We start from the raw sequence: 27,282 nt of genomic DNA, 5'->3' as shown, positions 1-27,282 counted from the left end.
ACACAGCTGAGACCTGTCAGAAGTTTGACATGGGGGAATGGGAGTGTGTTGGGAGTGATTTTGGAAAGGAAGGGAGAGGTGAAGTTTGGAGCTTCCCTCGTAGCCCCTGGGAGTCACTGAAGGACTCTGAAAGGTGCTCAGGTGCTGAATTTCACTTAAAGCTGTGCTGCTCAGCCTGTGATTCGAGCATCACCTGTGGCAGGTGATCACAGAAAATAAGGCTAGTCCAAATAAAGATGTGTAGTGCATATACGAGATTCCAAAGACAATATGAAAAAAAATACACATAATATCCTACTGGATTTTTATAGAAATGATATTTTGGATATATTGAGTTAAATACAATATATTATTAAAATTAGCTTCACCTATTTCTTTTATTTTTTAATGTGGCCATTGGCAAATTAAAATTGCACACGAGGCTCACATTACATTCCTTTGGATAATGCTGGTCTAGAAGCTCGGGAGGAAAATGGATTGAGGGGTTGAAACTGGAGAGGAATTGGCTGGACAAGCAACCGATGTGATTCTGCAATCTGTATTTGGGTAAAAATGGGAGTTCATAACCCACTTGATTCTAATGTATGAAATATGATATGTCAAGAGCTTTGTAATGTTGTGAACAACCAATTAAAAAAAAAAAAGTGACTTGGGCTTTACTGGGACGGAGAAGGGGAGGCACGAGAATTCTGTGAGTGTCTGGGGCAGGACGAGGTCCCGACAACATCTACTCACCAGCGCTGTGGGGATGAAGCAGGTGGTCTGCATGTTCCTCCTCGACCCCAGGCCTCGTGGGTCATTTTTTTCAATCTGACCTGCTCCTTAGAATTAAGCACCTGGCACCCATTTCCCTCTGTGGGGGCTGGGAGACATGGGAGTGACACTCTTCTCTGTCATACTCAAACACTGCCCTTCCTCACAGTCTGTCCACCCTTTCCTGCCAGCCACCCACATGTCTCTTCCTTGGCCAGTATGCAGCCTAGGAGTCGGAGTTACCTAGTTGTAGCCGTGAAAACCAGCCCCCCTCCACCTTCTCTACAGTTCTCCAGGTGCACCTCGGGACCTCATGCCAATAAAACACTTTTAGGCCATGTCTGGATGTGCCCAAATTTTCTGGGTCTGGTTCCAGGCGACATTCTTCATTAAGTTCTCATACGTATGCTGAAAGGAAAAAAAGCCATTCTGCAAGGCAGGCATCGTCACTGCCAATTTACAAATAACGAGCAAACACACCGAGGAAGATTCTGTCACATCCTAGTTGATACATTTGGTACTAGAACTTGGACCTCCTGGCTTCCAACTCTGCATTTTTAGTGTTTTGGGGTTTTGCTGTTGTTTTATCGGGATACTTGTTGGTCCTACCTGGCCCCATAATATTGAATAACAGTGAAATTATGATGCTTTTCAAGTTTTTTTTTAAATCAGTGTCTTGATGTCTATCAATCTGATATTATGAACTCTGCTGCTGTTCAAGAACTTTTTGTCAATCATTCCTTAAATGTTTGTGGTATGAATGGATAGTGAATGAAAAAATTTGTACTGTCTAAAAACACAGGGGATATAAAGTATTAAGAAAAAGTACTCAGAAGGCACTTTCTGAAAGTTCCCTGGGGTGAGACATTGTGGCCGGTTAGAGCAGGTTTATCCACTTCCAGGTTTATCTAAGACGGCATGATGAAAGGATCCCATAAAAGATAAGCTTGGAACTGCTGCTGACCAAGACTGGTTGCCTTACACCACAGAGGGAAGCGCTGAGGCTCTGAGCAGTCAGCATATTTGTGCTTCAGCCTTCCCAAGGTTGCAGTGCCTGAGTGCGACCAAACCTTAACCTGAACTAGTTAGTACAGGTGCAAACAGGGCAGTGGCAGTCTGGGATTCAGTACCCAATAGAGAGAGGAAAGCTGTGTGAAAGTAGCTTCAGTGCTCTAATGAGACCCCAGGTGTTGAAGATGACAAAGGAGCCTGAAGCCTCATCTAGGAACTAGTTGCAGTTGATAGCAACTAATAACATAATGATTGGGACTCAGATTGTAGGTCAGGACAACCTGGCAAGTCACTTAGCCTCTCCACTGTGCCTCTGTTTCCTCATCAGGAGAATGGGAATAATAGCCATGTCTTCTTTCAATGCTTGTGTGAGAATGGGGTGGTGTGGTGCATTTAAAGCTCATAGAGGGGCTGAGGCTGTGGTCCATAATAGAGTGCTTGCCTGCCTGTGCCAGGCCTGGGGTCAGTCCCCAGCACCATACACACGCACACACACACACACACACACACACATAGTGCATGGCACATAATAAATATTCAACTGTGTGTTATTCTTGTTATTATTAGGATGCAGGGATTAAGCAGAGAATCTTGCCTTATTAAGCTTCAAAATATTTCCAGGTGTTTTTTAAAGAGACAAAAAAAGCTGTTTTTCTAAATCATACATAAAACGAGTGAATGGATGGGTGCACAATAATTGTGATTTGCAAAAGTTTTTGCCGTTTGCCGTTTTGTCAAGGTAGGTGACGGTGGGGTGCACAGCCATCAGTGGCTCCAGATGCATCGGGAAGAAGATCTGGCAGGGGGAGCTTTATGAGCAGCAAAGAAAATCTATCGCAGGGCTGGGGGGCCCTCAGTTCCCTCCTAGCTGCTGCCTTTTCTTCTGGAACTCTACCATGAAGTGGTCGTTTTCAATCAGAGCAAGCAGTCCTGAGAGGAGTTTCTTCTAAAGCCATTATCTGTCATCTTTGGCTTATTAAGAAAGAAGGATCTGGGAGCTTGAGCCAAGAAAGGAAAGAGCCAGAAAGCTTATTTATTTTTCTTGAAACCTCCAGGGTACAGCTTGCTGGTTAATGTCTGCAGGCGATTGGTATTGAATGAGTGGGTGAACCCATGAATGGTGGGCAGCCCTTCCACGAGGGGGTACTGTACGGCAAGACACAGGATCTGCGGTGCCCAGTCCTCCTATCTAAGATCCCTCTTTTACCCATGAATGAACTGTGAAGTGAAGTGATCCAGTTGGACTCAAACGACACTTGGTGGAATCCGTCACAAGAATCCAGGCAAACCACATTGCTGCCCCTCCCTTTCTACCAGCATGAGAGAAAAACCCTCGGAAAAAGACCACTTGTAATTGGAGATTCCTGCATTTGACCTCAAAGCACGAAACACCCAGGGCTCTGATGAGTGGCTGTATGGCTAGTGACAGCTCCCCGGCTCTGTATTTATTTATTTCTCACTTCTTGCAAAAACACTATCAACATTCAATCGCATCTCAAAGGAAAGGGCCAGAAGGCAAGTGGTTGGAACTACCTCAACCAAACAGTCCTTGCCTGTGAAAGCTATCTTCTTTCTCTTCAAGCCAAACTGTTGTTCTCGATGCTGTGAGCAATTAATAAATCAGAGTGGGCTGAGTAGCATGGTTGCCCCGGGAAATTCTCTACCCATCAGGTGGCATCAGACAGCCTCGGCTGAAGTGCAGACACCTGGGAAAGCAGCATCTGCTGCCCCTGACAGGAGACCTGCTCGACATTAGGGAACTTGAAGCCTGCAGTGACTATTTTGAGGCTGCCATTATTTTTCTTCCAGCATCAATTCTCTGAATTTCAAGGTCAAGAGCTACATTGGGGGGGGGGGGGGTTATAAGGAAACAGCAGGATTTGCCATAAGCCTTCAAAATGCTATCCTTCCTGCAAGGGGAACTTCCGTATGGAAGACTGAATATTAGAAAGCTGTTTTTTTCTCCTGAGATCAAATTGAGACCCGAACACACCTGAGAACCCTAATGCTTTCCCCCCAAGCATTTATCACCTCATTTTTTTTTCCCACAAGAAGGACCTTTTCCCTGTGGCTGTCTGGATGTCCCTGAGAGGATTTCCTGTCGGTGATACCACTATCTATGGCCAGGATGAGGTGCTGGGGCCAGAATGAGGGTTGCACACACATTCTTTGCAGCTCTGGGAAGTGAATTTGCTCCCTGTGAGAACACGGGTTGCCTGGTGTCCTCCCAAGGTTGAGCTTGTGCCCCACCACGTCTCCACATCAACTGTTCACTGCATCCCAAGTGCTGCTCAAGTGATGTGCTCTTCTGTCTAGTCCTCATACCAAGCCTGGGAGCTCAGGGGTATTATTCCATTTTATAGATGAAAAAGTAGAGACATGGGAAGGGCAGTCACTAGTCCAAAGCCACATGGCCAAAAAGTGGGGGAGCCTGGAATCCAGCAAACCGCTCTGGATGAGCCCGTGTTCAGCCACCACCCTGCCTGGCTGGTCCAGCCTCTTAGCTAAAGGGGCTATTCAGCAGAGTCACTGTCTAGGCTTCTCTCCTCATAGAGATCTTGCCTGGATTTCTCACCCTTGTTCCACTCATAGGTCCCATCTCCCTCCAGCCATTGGAGACCCACAGTGGCCTGAGTCATGCAGCTGGGCAGCCTTGAGCATTCCTACAAACGGGCTGTGGGCTTCCCCTAAGCAAGGAGGAAATGAATCAGCGGCTCATTCAGCATAATCTCCTGCAGCAATTTCTTGCCATTCACAATTAGTTGGCCAACGGGGTGGTTCATGTCACCAAGTTTCTAAGAGAAGTCTCTTGAGACCAGGCAGCTCTACGGAGCTCTGTGACCCAGGCCACGTGTGTAATTTCAGGTGGCCATATTGCAAATGCATAGAGCTGAGAGGAATCTTGTGAGCAAATTGGAAATGGATGGCTGCAAACATCACCACAACCAGAAGAACAGCTTCAAGGGTGAGCAGAGGCAGGGGGGTATATGCAAGCCAAAGAAGGACGTGTTCCTCCACGGTTTACAAGAACAATTGCAGGACCACTTAAAGTTTGCCTGAACCTGAACCCCAAGTTCAATGTTTAAGAGAAGGATGCCTATACGTTCTTTGATTACTTCACTTAGGCCCTGTGTGCAATGGGTTCCCAATGAATAACTATTGAATAAAGAAGGGGAAAGATTTATTTAGCGCATTGTGACATTCTTTGTGTAGGATGTATATTTCCTATTTGTTAAATGATTCCACCATGGTTGAAAGAAGGGATGAGAGGATATTCATTTCACACGTTAGTCATGAAACTATTTGCAAAATTTTACTGTCATTGCTGTCATAAGCAAGACCAGCTGTTCCAGGTATGAAAGCTGAAGGCCCGTGTCCACTGCACCAGCTCCGCTAGTCCCACTTCAGCTGAAGCCACATTTCTCCCCTCAGCTGTGCTGCGGACTGTATGTAACGTAGGTCAGCTGCCTTGTTCCACCTTCTGTTTTTTTATTTGCTGGTTCTTTTCTATCAACTGAGCTTCTGAGGATTTCCAGCTATAGCTAGCTTTCCTAAGAAACACAGTAGCCGGGATCAACTGGGTGTGCAGGTACCCTAGAAGGATACCTGCAGAATTCCAGAAACAGAAATAGTTAACAGGATTGTACCATGGAAATCAAAATAGCTCAAAGGGAGGATTTGAATGTTCTCATCACAGATGATGAATGTTTGAGATGACGGATAATCCAAATATCCTGAGTTCATCGTTACACAATGTACACAGTTACCAAAACATCACACCAAACCCCATATATATGTATAATTATCTGTCAATTAAAAAGAAGAAATGGGTGGTGAGCTAGGCAGAGAACTGACCCCTACCCCGGCAGGGCTGTGAATGCTGGCTCACTGCATGGGCAGAGGCTGAGCAGACATTTAGAGATGACAGGCCACAGCTCAGTGTGCAGACCCTGCTAAGGGTGACATGGGTCAACACGCACTGTCTGAATCAGGGCCAGTGCTCATAGCTCCACAGTCATTGATTCCTCCTGTAATTAACAGATAGCTTGTAAGTTCCCAGCTCAGTTGCCTCACCAGACCTTCCCCATCTGCGGGAAGGAAAAGGAAATAGAATTAAAAACCCATCAGGCGCTTTCCCTATTGGCACCGTTTCCCGGGAAGGCGGAGTGGGAGAGGACCTTGGAAGTGATGGCTTAATGAGGTGTTGTGGTGGTTGGAGGTGGCCTGGTCCCCGCTGGGAAGTTACTGTAATCCAGGAGAGGTCTGCCAGAGGCGATGGTGAGCCCCAAAGGGCAGGACCGGTGGGAGGGAGGCACCAGTGTGCTCTGTACTGAGCGTCTCTTTGCAGGCAGCACCTCTTCTTAGGGAGGTCGAAGTAACACAGACCTTTCATGAGTATCAGAAAAGAATGGCACCTTGCCCATTCTCTGTGGTCAACAGCTTCCAGGCTGAATGTCACTCCCCCACCCCACCCCCTCCCCACATGGAACAATGGTTAAAAGCCTGGAAAAATAATTTAAGGGTGATGATATTAATAAGTCATACTTCCCCGTCTCCCTCATCCCCCATCAATGAATGTTATCCAAATGGTTTTCCAACACTTCATGTAATTCAATTGTGAGGGTCAGCTGTGTTGTTCTTTTATTTTGCTTTTAGATGGAGTGTTTCTGTACCTATGTTGCATATTTAGAAAAAAAAATTTTTTTTTGAGAGAGAAACAGACTGTCCTCACAGCAACTCACTTTTGCAGAGTTAAATCTCAGTATTCTGACCTCAAATATGTTTTGGTTGTCATCTCCCTGGCCAAGGTTACTTATTCATCTTCCTCTAGGCTCCCAAAATATTTTCTTGGAATGTGCTCACGGAGGCAGGGCGTGGGGTTGGTGTTGATAATTCCACTTAATCCTCGTTCTCATACAGAACACACGCAATGATCACTTTCCATAGGAAGAATAGCCGTGCATGTGAGCAGGGCCGGGAGGGATGCAAGCGAGGCTCTTGGCACCCCAACATCTCCAGCCTGCGTCCAGCGTAGAAGTCTTGGCTCTGTGAGGACGGGCTATGGAGTAGGGGCTCCATCCCACAGACACATCTCAGCCTGTCCTTCTGGAACTCCAAGTTCAGTCCATACCTGGCCTGCAGCAGTGACATTATGGGATCGAACATAACGATGGCAAAGACAAGGACGGAAACTCTCAACAGACGATTACTGAGCATACAACTGAGCTCACCCTTGGATCGTGATGAATTCTGGAATGAGCGTTGGCTAGAAACACAGTCACAGAATGTCTCCAGAAAAGACAGAAGAGACCGTTTATGGATGCTATTTAGAGAAAGAGGAATAAACCAGACCTAGCAAGAAAGAACACATTCTGGAATCACTGGTGGTTCATTCCCATGCTTGTACACTTTCCTGCCTGGAGCCACAGACAAGCAACTAGACCTCTCCGTTCTCCTCATCTTTAAGACGTAGATGAGAACGAGTCCCACTGTATAAGGTTACTGTTCCAAATAGATGGAAACACTGCAGGACAGGCTACTGGGCATATCTAATGGTGCTCAATTAACTCTATACATGTTACTGTGAATTTGCACGTAATGACTAGAAATTATAAAAGGCACCCTGATTTTACCCAGCACTTTAGGATCATGAGAAAGTCATATCTCTGTGTCAGATTTTCCTTTTAGAAAACAACATACCTACTTCAAGGACAGGGCAATGAATCAATGGCATTCAGAGAGTGCTTCATTTCTTCTGAGAGGTATACTATCTATCAACATAAAATGTCATCATGTTCCCTCATCAGTCACTCCTGACATAAAGGAAAATAACCTGAAGAGAAACTTTAACCTTCTCAAGTATCTGTGTTGAACTTGTTCTAGGAGTATTTTATAAATCCGTTTCACCAGTGGGTTTATTTTACATACTAAAATTTCTTCATACCACCAGGGATATTCTATAAGCGTAAATGATTGGGTAAAGCATGTATAGCTCAGCCACAGACAGCGTCTGTCTGTAATTGATTTATTACATGACAATCAATCAGAGCTTTGGGGTTTATATGAATGCTTTCTGAAAGCTCCTAGTGGCCAATGATTACTTATCAGGAATGATGAAGAGAGCAAATAAAAGAAAACCCAGAATTGAAATGGGCTCTGTGGTGATTCAGAACCCTGCCAGTTGGCCTGCACTTGAAATACACTAAGGCAGACTTTTCTAATCAAGCCGCATTCTGGGAAATATCTTCTTCTCTTTTGGCTCATTTACAACTGAGATGGACTCAATTAGCCAAATCGCACATCATGTGAGGAGTTAGAAAAATTTGCCCTTTGTGGCCATATCTCCGTATATCACACACCACCGTCACACCGGGTCATATGGTTGACGTTGATATTCAGGGGAGGTAGGGAAGTGTCCAGAAAGCACTAATTAACTCTTGAGCTTACCTTACTGGTGGTCATCATCTGTAGATGCCAGGCTCTCCGAATGTTAACACGTACTCTTGAATTTTGGAACTTAAACGGATGTGTTGTTAAGTGACCAAAGGGGAACTTTCCATTGTTATGTTAATTCAAGCCATTCCACAATTGCAGAAACATGTTTTCATTATTTATTCACTGTTTCCAGCTAAGGAGTAAAAAACAAGTGCTCATGGGGTATTGCAAGTACTAAGGACTTCAACTTTTTATTTCCTGGTGTTAGGGGTTGAATTGCGTCCTTCAAAAAGATATGTTGAAGTCCTCCCCCCTCCCTCCCCCCGTACTTCAGAAGGAGACTTTATTTGGAAATTAAGATCAAGCCATACAGAAGTAGGGTGGGACCTTAGCTCAATACGACTGGTGTCCTTATGGAGAGGAGTAAAGACACACAAGGAGAGACAGCCATGTGCTGACAGGGGCAGATTATAGCCATGCAACTACAAGCCAAGGCATGCGGAGGATTGCCAGAAAATACAGGAGCTACAAGAGGCAGAGAAGGATTCTTCCCTCTGGCTTCTCAGGGAATATGCCCCTCTGATACTTTGATTTTAGTCTTCTGGCCTCTGCAAGTGTGAGACAATAAATTTCTTGATGTTTTAAGCTGCCAAGTGCATGGTACTCTTCTGTGTAGGCAGTCCCAGCAAACTAATGCACCTGGTTTGCACACTTCTGTTTACTCTGTTCAATGTCATGACTAGAAGCTAGTCATGGTGAATATTCAGAACTTAATATTTAAATCATTTGCATCTGCTTACACTTTGAGCCTCATCAATACACATCTGAAGTAGTCAACCAGAGGAATAAATACGCAGGGCTCTTTATAACTCTATATGCAGCCCTAAAAGTACTTATAATGGAAAGCAGTTGCCATTTGCAAACTGACAGATTTCTTGATTTAAAGCCTTAATATGTCTCTTTGTCTAGCTATATAATAGCCAAGTGGAATATTTATCATCCTGTCGGTCCTTAGAAGAAAATCATTGGAAAGCTGTATTACTTTTAGTTTCAGAATAATAAATAAGCCAGGTACAAACTTTTAAAGAATTGTTAAAAATAAGAAGAATTATTGTGACTGCTGGCCCTGGTGGATTCTGGCTCCTGTCATAATTCACCTTACTCACTTAATAGAGTTTTAGTCACTGTTTTTACTAGTAAAAATTATATAAGCAAAATTTTAATCAATATCTGAGATATACTCCCATTTTTTTATTATTTGATTTTTTAAATATACATAATAAATACATTAACAAGGATAAATAGTTTATCTTTTTAGACTAACAAAGATAAATAGTTTAAACAAGTGATTGGATAGAGGATGGCTATGTGTTGCAATATTTGACTGCTGTGAACATTTGTTTGTGAAATGTACTTTATGATATGGGAAATGCTTATTTATATTTTGGTGAGAAAAATCAGGATGAGAAATCCATGGGTGGTGTGATCTCAATAAAGTAAAACAAAATCTATATAGAAAAAATGTTAACAGAGATTACAATTGTGTTGTGGGATTTTTTTTTTTTTTTTGCTTTACAATCACATTGGTTTTATTTTCCTTTCTTTCACACTTTATTTAATTTTAATTAACATGGATTCTAAGACACGCCATCCATTAGAGAAAAGATAGCCTATTCAACAAATGATGCATTGTAAGATTTTAAACAAGTTTTGTGCTTTTCATTATTTTTCAAATTCTCAACATAGACCAAAGTTTCTTCTATCATCCAAGGCCAATTAAGGCACCCAAGCATAAATAGTAATTATCTGTAGACTGTTAAACCATGGAAAATTTTTTTGTCTTTAGCTTAGTCTTTTTACTTTCCATATGTTCTAACGTAAGATGATTTTAAATTTCACAATGAAAGAAAAAAATAAACTTTTAAAAACCTAACCATAGTTGGGTGTTTGCAAGATTTCAGAAGTGCTTTACACCGTCCCCTTAGACTTTCAAGGTGCCACCATAATACCTATTGTAGATGGCTTAATGTTCCCAATTCTTCTCCTCCCCTATTTCCACACTCTTTGCCATGTGATTTTTGCAGAGAATATTCTTCCACTGTGTGGATGTCGTGCTCGGCAGTGTCACTTGCTTAAGGCAGTGATGTGGGCAAAGTGACAGCGTGCTATCTGGGAGCCTAGGCATAAAGATGCACCACGAGTGCACATGACCTGCACATCTGCTGTAAGAAAAGCCTCCCAAGGGTTGGCTGCCTTCAGCCTGGGCAAAGGAGCACATGTGGAGCAAATCCAAGTCAAACCCCAGGGACTGGCTGAGTCCAGCAAGAATGGCCGCCAGACGCAGCACCCCCTCTAGGTCCAGCCTGGAGCAGGTCAAGACCATGACAGCAAACGTCAATGGATAAAAGCTCCTGAGTTCTGGGGTGGTTTGTTAAGCAGCAAAGATTAACTAATGAAACGTCACTGACAAAGACTTAACATTGTGTTGGATAAACAGCCCATTATGAGGATTCCGTTATTCTTAAATTACAGCCTAAAAATATAAATAGCCCTACATTACCCCCTGAATCTTTTTTAATTTTTTTTTAATTGTAGATGAACACAATACCTTTATTTTATGTATTTGTGTGTGGTGCTGAGGATCGAACCCAGTGCCTCACAAGTGCTAGGCAAGTGCTCTACTACTGATCCACAACCCCCTGAATCTTGAGGAAGTTGGTTTGTATATTTATGTCAGTTTCCAAAGTACATCAAAGTATCTATGTGGCCACATGGTTGAATACTACGACCCCCATGTACCACTGTGTACATATTTGGTTGTCTCATCTGTCCTTCACTTAAGCCCATTAACCGTACATTCTTCACTTGGTCATTCTGGTTCCCATTGAAGAATAGTGTTTTGAGCTATAATCCTAAAGGTTTATTTAGAAACTCACTTTAGGAGTTCTAAAACTATCAATCATGCTGCCCTGTTCTTTGGTATGTACACTGGCATCACCTCTCTTTTTAGACCAGGGTTTCTCAACCTTGGCACTATGACACTTTGAGCCAAATAATTGTCATGGAGGTTGTCCTGCGAATGACAAGAAGTTAAGCAGAATCCCTGGCCTCTACCAGTAAATGACAGTAGTGCAAACCCCTGCCCCAAGTTTAGTTAATCAGTGTTTCCAGATATTTATAAATGTTCCTGGGGAGCAAAGTCACTCTGAGTTGAGAAATGCTTTTTCATAAAAAAATGGGGATTCCATTTGGTTAAGTTGAACTTACAATGGTGGACGTCATCTGGATATAGTTTAAGGTCTAGTCTTCCTCATAGCAATTCAGCCTATATTAAAAAGAGCAAGATCTTAAACTCCTAACCTCCAGAACTTCTGATGTTTGTGGTAAAAATAAATATATTACCTTTGAAGGTTGTAAGGAAAACCCAAAAGGTATTATTGACCTGGCAGGTAGATTTTCTAAATTCATCTGCACTTACCCTGAAGCCAGAAAAAAACCTCCCTGTTATACACACACACACACACACACACACACACACACACACAAATCAGAAGCATAGAGGGACAGGCCATACCATGGGTATTATTTTTTAGGGCACAACATCACAGCCAGCTTAGCACTTCATAAAAAAAGAAAGAGAAGGGAATGGCCAAATTTAACTTACAAGTGAGGAACTTCAAATACCACCATACTCAAAGATTCCATTTCTATCAAACAAAGGATGAAGCAAAAATTTAATTTCCTGACAGTTTAATATGCTTCAGCAGGAATGTGAGCAAGTGCCAGTTAAGTGCTGAACCTGAATATGGGACATGTGTTTAAAATAAATGTCAGAAAAGAGTTCGTATTCATGATTCTGCCCTTTTCAGTGGAACTCCGATATGCTTGAACTACCTTAACCTTGAAACCCCCGTAAAAACTTTTCAAATCCACAGTGCAGAATTGAGTTTGGAGACATCCATCAACATGACCTGTGCCTTGGTTTCCTCATCTGAAGAATGAGAATATTGAACAAAATAGCCCCACTGAGAATCCTTCCCGATGAGCATTCTTTGAATTATGTGATAGTTCATTAAGTCGGTGCGGGTTAAAGCTTACCCAACAGAGGAGCTGGGCGGTTGGTATTGGGGAGTTTCTCATAAGATTTGACTTATAGTTAAGCAGTTTGCCCAGGAAGGTATTCACACAAAGCTGCAAACCATAAACCTATCAGAGTGATCCTCCTTCCATTCTCATTAGAGGCCCGTCAGGGATCCAGTTAAGAGGCAATAGGGAGGCCTGGGATGTAGCTCAGTTGGTAGAGCACTTGCCTCCACTGTGCATCAGCCCTAGGTTCAATCCCTAGTACTGCCCCAAAACAAAGGAGGCAATAAGAGGGTAGAGAGAAGAGCCAGTGATTGGTCACTGGAAAATCAACAGATATTAAGAGAAATATGCCCAAGGATGTGAGGCAGCCTCTAAGGAGGAGAGCTGGAAGCTGGCAAGGCAGAGCTGTGAGGTTGCACAAGCTGGACCCGGAGAAGGCGAAATGGAATGAGGACCTGATCTCCTTCATGCAGAATGTCCTCATCTATGTCACCCAGCTTCTAGTCACTCTGTTTATCTTTAAAAACTTGGACAGGAACTGGGGTTGTGGCTCAGTGGTGATGCGCTTGCCTAGCATGTGTGAGGCACTGGGTTCAATTCTCAGCCCCACATATAAATAAATAAAATAAAGGTTCATTAACATCTAAAAAATATTTTTTTAAAAAACTTGGACAGCATATAAAGATTGGGCATCTGTGCACACATGACACAAACAACCTGGTTACAGTTTCTCTTCCCGAATGCAAGGTGTAAGTAAGAGACTGCTTGAACGAATGGAACTAAAAATTCTTCTTGTTAAGGGCAACTTTGGCTAAGGTACCTGAACTTCACAGCTAAAATATAAAGCCAGGAAGTATGAAAAGATGTCTTGTGGTTCTCGTGAGCCCTCATGCTTGTGATATTCAGTCTTCATGAAGGTTGGTGTAATTGTATATAATGTCAAACTCCATTTTCTACCAAGTATTAATTATAAGGGATTATGTCTGAAAGGACACTGACTTGTTGTTCATTTCTGTTTATGCTTTTACTTCTGTCCAGAGTGTATTGTGAAGAGTCCCTCACAATTATGTCTTATGAAGTCAGCACACAACCACAATGACATTTAATCACAGGACCATTAGTCTGTATTTTTAAGAAATATACCAATTAAGGGGGAAATCATGCCCCCCAAAAGACAGATAACATAGAGGAGGATTGCATCAGTATTCATACCACGAAGTTACAGAATAAGAAAGAAACTTCAGAGAATTATGCTAGGTGATCAGGACTGATTTCTACAACCCCTCACCCACTATTGGATTTATTAGTTAAGAACATTTGTGATCGATTTAAAGAAAGAATTTTCTATAGCATTTATCAAAAAGTGGTGGGAAAATATATTTTTACTAGGAGTTTTTTTTTTTAATGTTATTGTTGTTTGTTTGTTTACCAGAGATTGGACCTAAGGGCCCTTACCCACTGAGCCTCATCCCCAGCCCTTTTTATTTTTATTTTAAGGCAGGGTCTCACTAAGTTACTTAGGGCCTCGCTAAGTTGCTGAGGCTGGCTTTGAACTTGTGATCCTCCTGCCTCAGCCTCCTGAGCCACAGAGATTACAGGCTTGCACCACCATGCCTGACCAAGAAAGAATATTCCATAGCACTTATCAAATAGTATTTCTACTATAAGGTATTCTTTATTGGTGCTAATACATGTTGGGTGGGGAACAGAGCACCCTGTCAGACAACAGAGAGAAAAAATGTCCTCTCTCTAGGGTGTACATCAGCTAAGAGCCAGGCAGCCTCCAGGGCTGCCCTCTTGAGAAAACTGTCTCATGTCCGCCTCTGTGCCAGGAACTGATTCTGTCGCCATCCATTACCCACAGGATACATCACAAAAGCACCCACTGCCTCTCCTGCCCTCCACGCCGCCCCTCACCTCTTCAGGGAGGAAGGACTTATAAACCCTGCTCTTACTGTAGAAGGTTTGTTTACTTAGAATGAAGATGTTGTCACAGAATTTCAACTCCTAATTTATTCATTATTTTACTCTCTTCCAACTCTACCGCAAGGGTTTTAGAGTTTGTATCCAATTTTGTGTTTGAAATTTTTTAAAAAGAAAATTAAACACAAATAGTCTGATCGTGGGGAAGGGACCCGAAGGAGGCACTGAGGATCCTTCCCGATGCGTGTTGGACGGGGCGCATTCTGAATGTCTCTTACATACATACCAGAGGTACTTTATTTAGTTTAAGTGAATGGAAAGATCCATCCACGCTCCAGCACTTGGAAAGAATTGTTACTCGCATTGTTTGTTCCCATAAACAACTCAACTTCTTGTTGCTCAATAAAAATCAAAACCGACAGTTTGTAAAAACCAGAAAACATAAAACCTTGGACTGCGTTTAAGGGCTGATTGCTATTTCCAGACTCTTATGAGGATCCTGGGGGAAAAGCCTATTTAGGATTCCACCATGTCAGTGAAAAATATTTCTCTGGAAAACCTGCTACAAATTGGTCCAAAGTTTTTCCAATTCCAATTCCAATTTGTATCTATTGAAACATTTTGGGCCCATGAAGCAGCATTAGTGGAACTAAGCTCACATCACTGTAGCTCAAATAGGCGTTAACTCTGCAAATAACAGTAAGACCGGATAAAATGTCAAGGATTTGACATTGAATCCTCTTAACAATGGACCAGGAGCATAGTTTAAAGATACACTGGATTGAAGTGGACTTTAGCTATGTCTCTCCAGGTCAAATAAAGAAGATGTTTGAATTAAGTGATTAACAGAACAATGCAGCCAGGAGAACTTCCTCTAAAGAAGACCTCTCTGTGAAGATACTGGAATAGGAATGAAGAAGATACATAAATAATGGCAGGGACTGGTGGTAGACAATGTCCCAAAATGGGCCCCCAAGACTTCCTTTCCCAATGCCTGGAACTGTACTATGATGTCATACATAAGCTTAAGTTATGCAAAAGATAGCAGATGTAATTAAGGTTACTAATCAGTTGAGCATGAGCTAATCAAAAAGAGATGATCTAGAAATGTCCAATGTAATCACATGAGCCCTTAAAAGTGGAGAGGCTTCTCTGACTGATGGCAGCAGGGAAATCAGAGACCAGAAATTCTGGGTGGACTAGACCCACAGCTGTGAGCTGGGAGATGGAAGGATCCTTCCTAAGCAAGGGTGGAATTGCCTAGAGGATCCAACAGTGACTCCAGTTGACTGTCAGCCTAGAAATGAGGATTTAGTTCTCTATGTGCAAAGAACTAAATGCTAACAACTTGCATGAGTTTGGAAACAGAAAATCCCCAAGAGTCTCCAAATTAGAGCCCCACCTGGCCAACATCTTGATTCTAACCTAAGCAGTAAAGCCAGCAGAGCCCACTCAGATATCTGATCTACCAAGCCCTCAGGAAAAAAAAAAAGGCAGTTGTTCTCCAGCAATAGAAAATGGATATGGGACTCTTGGCAAAGTTTGGACACCAGATCTAAGTTTTGGCTATATGCTATATATATATCACCTAGGACAGGCGTCTTTGTTATTTAAAAATTTTTATCATGGAAAAGTTTAACCACACATTTACCATCTGTTATCCATTTGGGAAGTGGTGAGGGAGATAATTTAAAATCAAATCAAATTGTGGCTGAGGGACGATCGGAATTGGCACCACCTGGGGAACGAACTGGAAACTAGACCCACTGATTTAAACCCTATGGGGCCCAAGAAGCTGTCAGCATCACCCAGACTCTAAAGCACTGGCATTTGCTAACACTCTACCTGGAAGCCTCACCCCAGCACCCAGCCTGCTGCCCAGAACCTTGATGGCTAAGGATCCACACACCAGTCACTCCATCCCTCCCTCCCCCCACCATCCTCACACCTAGGGGAGAGAGCAGGTTTTGGTGGGAAGTGGACAATGTGCCGTCCCTAAGGGTGGCCTCCAGCCCCAGCTCTGCTGCGTTGAAAACTACTTGAGTGATCTTGGGCAGGTTACCTGAATGCCTTAATTGTCCCATGTGGAAAACGTAGGTGATGAAGTGACCTACTTCATAGAGGAGTGAGGATGAAATTAGTAAATACAACTAAGTTCTTCCAAGTGCCTGGTGCACAATAATCCCTTAAGGTGAGGGAGAGTATTAACATTTCTAGGGACAGGGGCTGGATGTAGCTCAGAAACTAGAGTACATGTGTACTGTGCTGCTCAAACAAACAAAACAAAACAAAAGTTTGTTTTTTGGCCTACTGACCAAATCCACTTACATCTTCGTCAGACACTACATTAAATATTCCAGGTGTGGGCTACGGTTGTACTTCAGTGGTAGAGTGCTTGCCTAGCACACAAGAGGCCCTGGATTTGATCCATAATACTGAAAAAAAAGTAAAGAAATTTTTTTTTTTTAATTCCAGTACATGCCCAGAGTCAGATGAAATCACAAAATTCTAGTAAACTTATATTGCAATAAACTAACCTACCAAAATGAAGATCACATTGATTTTTAAAGCTTATTGTAACTAATTGTAATTGTATGGGGCATCATTTATCCGTTTTAAAAAAAAAATACTCTTCTTAAAATCATACTATTGTGTGCCTGAACAAATTAACTCAGGTTTTACATAATGGACAGACATGTTTGTTGTTTTTCTATAAAGAAACCTGAACACTCATTGAACTTTTACAAATGGGTAAGTGGATTTATTTTAACATGATAATGTTACCACAGGTAATTCCTTTAGATAATCCTCTTCTTACTTGTAATGCCATCGAGATATCAGGTTCTTTGTGTATTGTTTGTTTGCTTTTCCCATGACCCAAGGAGGAAATACTCCCAAGGAAATTCTGTCTAAAATAAATGTGGCAATTGGTTTAAAGAAACTTGGTAGTTGGGGAGGGGGACATCACGAGAGCTCTCACTTGCTTTCGGGTCCTTTGTTCATTCTCTCTTTTATTCAAACCTGTATGTCAATAATTTATAATACGATGCGTTAGGAAACAAGGACAGAAAGGCAGACCCAGGCCCTATCCTCTCAGACACCAAAATCATGTTCGAGCAGCATTTGTTGCAAGTGTATAGGTCCAGGCACTGTGCTGGCTACTTAGCATGGCTTGACTTTTGATTTTTCACAACCTGATGAGCTACACAGCTGCATCCTACAGATTAAAAACTTGAGACTCAGATTAAGTGTCTTGCCTGATGTCACACAGCTGCAAAGAAACAGCTCAGATTCAAACCCACGTTGCTCACTCTGGCACTGCCACCGTTTCGTTCCAATCACACCTCAATACCAAACCATCCATTCTTGTTAGGTGGATTACTTTTTGCTTCAGGCACCAAAATTTCCCTACTTTTGCCCTTGTCAGGCAGCCAGATCCCAAATATAGCCCAAGCTAACATGTCTCACCCAAACCCCTAATCTTTCCAGCGCATTCCATCTCCTGGCCGAGCTCTAACACTGCAGCATGCCCGCCCCCCCACCACAAGTCTCAAGTCTTCTCCTAAGTTCATCGGATGTTTCAGACCGTACTGTAAGTTCTAAATTAGTATCAAGTTCCCCAAAGACCTGTATTCTCTTTTCTTTTACATTTGCCACAGAAGTTAGGCAAAGAGGCGGGTGCTCAAAAAATGACAGTTGTCTTTTCCATTGCTTAATTGGTTCTGTGATCCTAACAACCCTAATAGATTCATAGAGAAGTTAAGTGACCCGTTTAAGAGTCAGAAAAGACGGGGTTCTTACTTAGCTGCCTCCCCTCTCTGTGTCTTGTGATCATCGACTGTGCATGACCAGTTTTGAGATGACTACACAGTCCTGGTTTACCTAATGTAGATGGGGCTTGCACTCTACCCTAAGCTTTGGGATAAGGCCAAACTTAGACTTCACTGCAGCACCCACTTGGCCTGAAACTGGAAGAAACTTGAGAGTCTGTCGGTGATTGTCTCCTGCTCTGATAATCCACGGACCTTTGTATTATCCTTTTGTTCACTTAGCACCACCTTGAGATGTCATTTGTCACAGCTGTGTGTTCTACAAGCTCCTGCACAGGGACCTTGGTGCAGCCCAGCACCTTGGAACAAGTGTGATCTCATGACTGTTGACATCCTGGATGGACTGAGAGGATCATTCCTAGAACCTCTCGTTTGGAAGCCGCTAGAGTTTCACGGGGTGTTGGTAGCCACTGGCTATCACAGTGGTTCGGGGCAGCCAGGAGGAAGTCCTTCTCCCTTGTTTGGGCTGAACTTGCGGTTTCCATGCGCCACCTTTCCCATTGCTGTGTGGCTGCAGTCAGGACATCGTGGAGCTGCCTTGCTAGCTCGTGAGTGGAGACAGGGTTGAGACGGAGAGGAATGCTTGGGAATCCATCATGCTCCATCCATCTGGGCCGTGTTCACCACCTCTCAACCTCAGCAAGAGCGTGCATTTCTTTTCCCTTTTCCTTCTGGAAGAGAGGCATAGGAGCCAGCCAAGCAGGCTCTGAGGCTCAGGGAGGTCTGGAGGGTCATCTGGAGATGAAAGCTGTCCTCCTCGGGGGGCTCCTGGGAGACCCTCCACTGGGAGACAAGTAGGAGCTAAGAGCTTTGCGCTAACCTTTCTCTTCCTTCTCACCTCTACGGAGGCTGCCCCAGGGCCCCTTGCTGTCTGCTTTGGGGTTGGTATAAACTCAATATCCCTGCTCCTCCCTTTACCCTCCTCTCTCCCCCAGAAAAGGGATGAAGCCCAGTCTCCATGACACTGGGAGGACTTTGCAGGCGTTTTCTTCTCTCATCTACCTCTGCATCCCTCAGACAGCCTATGAGATGATGCAGTGTTGATTTCTGCTCTCGTGGAAGAGGATTCCAAGTGGTCACAGAGGAGAGGGGTCAGAACCCCTGAACCATTGGCTTAACGTTCCAAAATGCTGTTATTCTGTTACCATAAAGGCTTGCCATCCTTCTTCATGGTCTCACTCATCTTAAAAGACTAGTTCCTATTTCTCCACTCTGCTGTCTCATGGGTTTGGATTCTGCAAACAGCTCAAACCACTTCCTGACCACATATTTCTTCATTTGGAAAATATGGACAAAGGTTGCTTTAACCCCTTGCCTTATTTATCAACTCTTTTTCCTCATCTCCTGTGCATCCCTGATATTTTTCTTTATTTCTGCAGTTGATGGCTATTATTTCCTAAATAGAACAGTTTTCTACGTGTCTCTTCCTTTCCTCCCCAATCTCCCCATATTTAAAGTCATCACCCCGAGGAGTCCTTAGGAATCACATAAACAGTTTGGCCGCACATTCAAGTGGTCAGACAGGACATTAGGTCAGACTCTCAGTCATCATCAAAATGAAAGTGTGTTGACGATTTAATGGAAACCGCCATCGACGCTGCTTGGCCAAGAAAGAAGGACTTTTCTAGGGAAATCAAGCAAGTGAAGGAATCCAACAGGCCATCCAGGAGGGATCGTCTGAAGACTTAAATAAGGAAAAAGGATCTGGCAAAATATAAATGAGAGGTCAGTTCCTTGGAGAGTGTCCCCAGTTGGGTCATTCTGAATGTAACTCAGCATTCTGTGGTCAAAGTGAACCCTGGCTGCAGGACAAGGTGGGTGACAAGTACGTTCCTTAACAGTGAGTGAAGAACTCTGCTGAAATGAGGAATAAGATGCTTTCCGCAAGCGGGTGTGTTAATATTCTTACCATATGTCTATTTACTGGAAAACGGAAATAGACAAGGCTCCGTGACTCCAGAGTCACAGTACAAGAAGCGTCACTCCTGGGTCTTCTACAGCAGCTCTTCTCGGTCTTATCTCACTGGCGCTGAGCAGGGACCTCCAAGGGGAGGCTGCACACACTGCGAAGGTCTACAGCTTTCTTCCCCATGGTGGGCATCTCCCCATCTGTGGGCATCTCTCTGAGTCCACAGCTGCTCACAGGACCACAGGGCAAAGACAAGAGGCTTTCTCCTTGCAGCGAATCTCTAATTACCCTGATAGTAATTAGTCCCTAATTAGCCATTTTTTGAGCAAATGCTGATTACTTCTCCTTCTCCTTTATCCTTTTTTATTCTCCCAGTTTTTTTTTTTAATTCTCCCTCCAACAAAATCCTAAAATACAGATAGGCTAAACTTCAAGGAAAAAATTGGGGGAAATTTCCTTTTGATGGTTAAGAGCTTTAGCTCTACTAGGCACAGTGGTGTAAACCTTTCATCCCAGTGACTTGGAGGGCTGAGGCAGGAGGATCACAAGTTCAAGGCCAGCTTCAGCAACTTAGTGAGACCCTGTCTCAAAATAAAAACTAAAAAAGAAACTGAGAATGTAATTCAGTGGTAGAGTACCCCTGGGTTCAGTTCCCGGTACCTAGATAAATTTTTTTAAATTATCAAAATTTACTTATTTTTAATAAATTTTAGTTTTAGAGCAGTTCACAGAAAAATCAAATGCAAAGTATGGAGAGATCCCATCTACCTCTTGACTACAAATACACAGCCTCCCCACTATCTATATCCCACACCAGAGTGGCATTTGTTACAATTGATGAATCCACATTGACACATCATTATCACCTGGAGTCCTTAATTTACATAAGGGTTTCACTCTTGGTATTGGATAATCTATGGATCTGAACAAATGCATAATGTATCCACCATTATGGTATCATACAGAACAGATGCAAAGCCTAAAAATTCTTCCAGCTCTGCTTGCTCATCTCTCCCTTCTCCCCATAGTTATGGCAATCACTGAAGTTGTTACCATAAACAGTTTTGCCTGCCCTAGAATGTCATATACTAGAAATCATAAGGTATGTGATCTTTTCAGATGGGCTTCTTTCACTGAGTGATACACATTTAAGTTTCCTCTGTGTCTTTTCAATCTTCATCTTAGCTTCATTTCACTTCCTTTTAGCACTGAATAATATCCCTTTGTGTGGATGCACCAGTTATCTGTTCATCCACTGAAGAACACCTCAGTTTTCAAGTGATGGCAATTATGAATAAAGCTGTTTATACACATCTATGTGCAGGTTTTTCTGTGGACTTCAGTTTTCAACTTACTTGAGGAAGTGGGCTGGGATTGATTGCTGAATTGAATGATAAAAATACGTGTAATTTTCTAAGAAACTGCCAAACTGTCTTCCAAAATGACTGTGCTATTTGTATTCCCATCATTAATGAATCAGAGTTCCGTTGCTTCACATCCTCTGCATAACTTGGTATCATCAGCATTTGGGATTTTGGCCATTCTGATAGGCAACGATGATATTCACTGTTGATTTAATTTGCATTTCTCCAATGACCTATGACACGGGGCATCTTTTCATGTGCTGTTTACCATCTCTGTATCTTCTTTGGTGAGATGTCTGTTAAGGACTTTGGCACATTTTTTAATCAGTTGGTTTTCTTATTGTTGAGTTTTAAGAGTTCTTTGCATATTTTAGATAATAGGCCTTTATCAAGTGTGTCTTTTGCAAGTATTTTCTTCTAGTCTGTGACTCACCTCCTTATTTTTTTGACAGTGTTTTTGGCAGAGCATAATTCTTTTTTTTCATTTTAATGAAGTCATGCTATCAATTCTTTCTCTCATAGGTTGTGCCTTTTGCTGTCATGTCTCGAAAGTGATCACTGTACCCAAAGTCATCTAGGTTTTCTCCTGGTAACAGTTTTGCATTTTACATTTAGTTTCATGATTTATTTTCAGTTAATTTTTGTAAAGGGCATAATGTATGTGTCCTCCCTCCTTTCCTTCCTTCCTCCCTCCCTCCCTCCCTTCCTCCCTCCCTCCCTCCCTTCCTCCCTCCCTCTCTCCCTACCTCCCTCCCTTCCTTCCCTCACTCCCTCCCTCCCTCCCTTTCTTTTCTTCATGCAGATGTGCAGTTATTCTAGCCCTGTTTATTTAAAAGCCCATCCTTTCTCTATTGTGCTGATTTTTCGACTTTGTCAGAGATCTATCTGTGGGGTCTCTTGCTGGGTTGCCTATTCTGTTCCATTTATCTGTTCTTTCAGATACCAACTGTCCTGATCATGTTGCCTTAAAGAATATCTTAAAAGTCGGCTCCTATCGGTCCTGCGGCTTTGTTCGTCTACTTCAATATTGGGTTGGCTCTCTGGGTTCTTTTGCCCCTCCATATAAACTACAGAATCCATCTGTCAATATCCACAAAATAACTTGCCAGGATTTTGGTTGAGATTGCATTGAATCTAGAGATAACTTGGGACAACCAATGAGAAGACAGTATGGAGTCTTCTTATGCATGGATAAGCACTCACTATTTACTTCTTTAACTTCTTTCCACAGAGTTGTATACTTTTCTTCATGTAAATCTTGTCTATAGTTTCTTAGATTTATATCAGAGTATTTCATTTCTGGGAGGTTTCTAGTGTAAATTGTCAAATGGATTGTGCTTTTACAGATCATATTTTTAGTCATTCAACTTTTTAATTTGTTCTAATTAGTTATACCTGACAGTAGAATGCATTCTCATACATCATACATAAATGGAGTATAACTTCTGATTCATCTGCTTGTACATGATGTAGAGTTACACAGGTCATGAACCACATACGCACTAGGGTAATAATGTTCAATTCATCCTACTATCGTCCTACCCCATGTCCTCTCACCTTCCTTCACTCCTCTGTCTAATCCCAAAATACCACTATTCTTCCCCCCACCTTATTGTGAACTGGCATCCACATATCAGAGAAAACATTTGGCCTTTGGTCTTTTGGGATTGGCTTATTTTGCTTAACATAATACTCTCCAATTCCATCCATTTGCCAGCAAATGTCATCAGTTCATTCTTCTTTAAGGCTGAGTAATATTCCATTGTGTATATATACCACAGTTTCTTTATCCATTCATCTGTTGAAGGGTACTTGGTTGGTTCAATAGTTTAGCTATTGTGAATTGTACAGCTATAATTATTGATGTGTCTGTGTCATTATAGTATGCTGATTTTAAGTCCTTCAGGTATAAATCAAGGAGTGGGATGACTGGGTCAAATGGTGTTTCTGTTCCAGGTTTTCTAAGGAATCTCCATAATGTTTTCCATAGTGGTTGCACCAATTTGTAGTCCTATCAGTAACGCATGAGTGTACCTTTTCCCCCCATTTCTTTGCCAACCTTTATTGTTGCTTAAATTCTTTTTTTAAATGTTTATTTTTTAGCTTTTGGTGGACACAATATCTTTATTTTTCATTTATGTGATGCTGAGGATTGAACCCAGTGCCTCGAGCATGCTAGGTGAGCACTCTACCACTGAGCCACAACCCTAGCCCTGTTGCTTATATTCTTGATGATTCTTTTTTTTTTTAAGAGAGAGAATTTTTAATATTTATTTTTTAGTTCTCGGCAGACATAACATCTTTGTATGTGGTGCTGAGGATCGAACCCGGGCCGCACAAATGCCAGGCGAGCGCACTACCGCTTGAGCCACATCCCCAGCCCTCTTGATGATTCTTGATGATTGCCATTCTTACTGGAGTGAGATGGAATCTCGGTGTAGTTTTGATTTGCATTTCTCTAATTGCTAGAGTTGTTGAACATTTTTTTCATATATATATATATATATTTGTTTATCAACTGTATTTCTTCTCTATGAAGAGTCTGTTCAGTTCCTTTGCCCATTTCTTAATTAGGGTATTTGGTTTTTTTGGTGTTAAGTTTTCTGAGGTCTTTATAATGTGAAGAGAGAGTCTACAGAATTGGGAGAAAATCTTTACCACAAGTGCCTCAGATAGAGCCTTACCCTCCAGGATATATAAAGAACTCATTCAACTTTTACTTCATGCTACTACTACATCTGGATGTGAACTTGAAAACTCTTACTGTTCATGCTGTCATTGCTGACATTACCTAACATTCATAAAGATAAATCTTTTCAACTTTTTCTAACACAGTAATTTATATTTTAATAAAATAATCTGAGTAGGTATAGAGAATTAGAATTTCCAAGTTGAAAGCAACCTTAATGTCTTCCAATCATATCTCATGTTTGTAGTCTGGATGCATTTTTAAAAAAGTGTTCATTCAACTTCTTTTTAAGTACCTTCACTTATAGGAAATTTACCATCACATGATCAGAGTGTATCATTTAAAAATATCTTCCTTTTTTTTTCTTTGCACTCTTAAATATTTATTCCAGAGCCGGTGCGGTGGCACACACCTGTAAACCCAGCAGCTCAGGAGGCTGAGGCAGGAGGATCACAAGTTCAAAGCCAGCCTCAGCAGGTTAGTGAGGCACTAAGCAACTCAGTGAGACCCTGTCTCTAAATGAAATATAAAATAGGGCTGGGGATGGGGCTCAGTGGTTGAATGCCCCTGAGTTCAATCCCAGTACCAAAAAAAAAAATTATTCCAGAGATATAAAAACTTAGATTCACATAGAAACTTGTGCATAAATGTTTATAGCAGCTTTACTGATAAGAAACCCAAACTGGAATCATCCCAGATGTTCTTCAGTAGTGAATAGTTAAAATAATGCATACTATAGAATCCTTTTAAGCAATAAAAAGGAATGATACACAAAATAACTTGGCTGAATCTCCAGGGAATTATTCTGAATTAAAGAGAACCAATCTTTAAAGGTCACATGCTGAATGATTCCCTTTATATAACATTCTTGAAATGGCAAGATTGTGAAATGAAGAACATTAGTTATTGCCTGGAGTCAGGCAGGAGTACGGGGGTAGGAGATGAAGGAGGTGGTTGTGTTTATAAATAGACAACAGGCTGAGGATGTGGCTCAAGTGGTAGCGCTCTTGCCTAGCATTCTTGAGGCACTGGGTTCGATTCTCAGCACCACATAAAAAAACTAAAATAAAGATATTGTGTATCTAAAACTAAAAAATAAATTTAAAAAAACTAAAATAAAAGAACAACAGTATAGGTCTTTGTGGTGATGGAATTATTTTATAAAAAAGATACTTCTTGATGTTGAAAAATTCTTGAAATTAATTTTAAAAACCTGACTTTTTCCGTGTGTGGTGGGGCATACCAGTAATCTCAGCTACTAGGGAGGCTGAAGCAGGAGGATTGCAAGTTCGAGGCCATCCTGAGCAACTTGGGAAGACCCTGCTCAAAACAAAATGTTAAAAAGGAAAGGAATGTAGCTCAGTGGTAGAGTGCTCCACTAGAATGCGCAAGGTTCTGGGTTCAACCAGTAGAACCACAAATAAAAATTTAAAACAAAACCTATCTTCTTGTCACTTCCAAACCCTGACCCAAGTTTTAGTACTTAATATATTTTGCAAGTAATATCCCTTAGAATAAAGAAAATCACCTTGTGTTCAAAAGTGTTTTGTGTTCACACTGATCAAGCCTCACTTCTTCAAACCCATGGATTTTCATCTCCTTTTCACCCTAGCCCCTCTCCTCAGAACACTGCACTTTGCTCAGGTATTTCATAAATCATCGTGGGAACAGAGGGATATGCCTGAGTTGCGCTAAGACCATCACCTTTGTATCATCTCCACTTCAAAAATGATAAAACTGAGACTACCTGGTAAGTGATTTATGCAAAGTGTTAAACTAGGCCTTGAACTTGGATCTCTTTTCCCCTTAGTAGGGAAAAAAGAATCCCCTTTATTGCTTGGTAAAGCTTACAAATCTGGCCAGAGAACCTATTTGGCATTGAGACTGAACCTGGGATTCTACAGGTTTCCGTGTAAACAAAATGTCTATACAACACGGAAACAGTGGAGTTTCCTGCGTGGGTTTGGGTCCTTCCCCACCCAACCCAATGCCTGCCTGCCTGCTGGCATGCTCTCTCGCTCTCTCTCTCTCTCTCTCTCTCTCTCTCTCTCTCTCTCTCTCTCTCTCTCTCGCACTGGTGCATGTGTGTTTGTTAGTCATCTGCTCTGAGAGGCGGTCTGTTTATAACTCACTTCCCTCCAAGAAGGCCACATCAAATATGTGCTGCTGTCACAGGACACCAATAAGGACACTGCAATGAGAAAAATGTACTTTTGTAATTGAATATTCAGTATGGCCCATTCAAACTTATCATTTTTAGCTACAAAGTGATACAATAAGAAAATCATTCTTTCTGGGGTATTTGCAGGCAAAAAGTTTTATGAAGGGATTCCAAACTTCAGAACCCCAAATCATACTGGGTCACGACTTGCTCAAAGCAAAATAAATGTTCATTCCCTTTAAGGAATGCAAGCACAGTATCTGGCCCTTTTAAGAGACCCAAGAAATCAAAACAACCTTTGTGTGTTGCCAGGTCCTGGATTCAATTGCAGAAAGAAGTGAATCATCAGGATTTAGCCATCCTATGATGGCTCAGAGTCTAGGAGACCCATCCTCAGAGGGTATTGGGCTTGCCCTGCTCTCCTAGGACAAGAAGAATGAGGGAAACTCAGACGGAATTATCCTGATTATTCACACTGCCCAGCAAGGCTGGAAGAAAGTGTCCAGACCAATAACCACCTGGACTACGCCTAATTAAGAAGGTCTCTTGTACCTGTTCATTCATGCCCTCATTCAGTCATCCAATCATTGGGCGGATTTTTTTTTTTTTTTTAACATTGACTCCTGCCACCTTATCACTTAGGAACTGTACAAACAAGCTACATGTCTAAGTTGTCATGTCTCATTTTTCTTATCTGCCATTCAATTTCCTCTTCGGGTGGTCACAGGCTTTATGTGAGTGAATGGCCAGTGCCTGGTGCCCTGGGAAGCACTCAGCTGTTGGCTCTTGTGATTGTTCCTGCGTGCCCAGCACTGCCACGCAAGGTATGGGGTTAAAACAGCCCCCAGTGTGAACAAACAGGGGAGTGCGGCCACCCTCTGCATTCATGATCACCACTCTTTAATTACCTAACGTTTCATGGCTAGACCAGACCAGGAAAATCACCTGGGATAAGCCCTTTATTTTACAAATGAGGAAAATGAGACCCAGTGATACAAAAGGGGGGGGGGGGTCCTGGTCACAGTGGGAAGGAAGCCCAGCACCGGGGAGCCATGTCTCCCAGTCCCCAGCTCCGTGGTTCTGCTGTTCCAAAGTGTTCCTGGACACTGCCTCTCTGTGGT

The 27,282-nt window shown here is 42.3% G+C and overlaps 1 long non-coding RNA gene across 3 annotated transcripts in view; it reads left to right on the top strand.

Annotated features, from left to right (window-relative positions):
- The window catches only part of LOC110597912 (uncharacterized), a 47,764-nt gene that overhangs the window by 8,747 nt on the left and 11,735 nt on the right, over positions 1-27,282 (top strand). For all 3 annotated transcript variants that reach the window (XR_013429528.1, XR_013429526.1, XR_013429527.1), the window contains 2 exons: positions 24,392-24,477; positions 25,613-25,750. This is a non-coding gene — a long non-coding RNA (uncharacterized LOC110597912). The remainder of the gene's footprint in view (positions 1-24,391; positions 24,478-25,612; positions 25,751-27,282) is intronic.

The sequence above is a fragment of the Ictidomys tridecemlineatus genome, chromosome 13, assembly GCF_052094955.1.
Source record: "Ictidomys tridecemlineatus isolate mIctTri1 chromosome 13, mIctTri1.hap1, whole genome shotgun sequence".
Taxonomy (NCBI): Eukaryota; Metazoa; Chordata; class Mammalia; order Rodentia; family Sciuridae; genus Ictidomys; species Ictidomys tridecemlineatus.
This window is presented reverse-complemented; position numbering and strand designations above follow the sequence as displayed.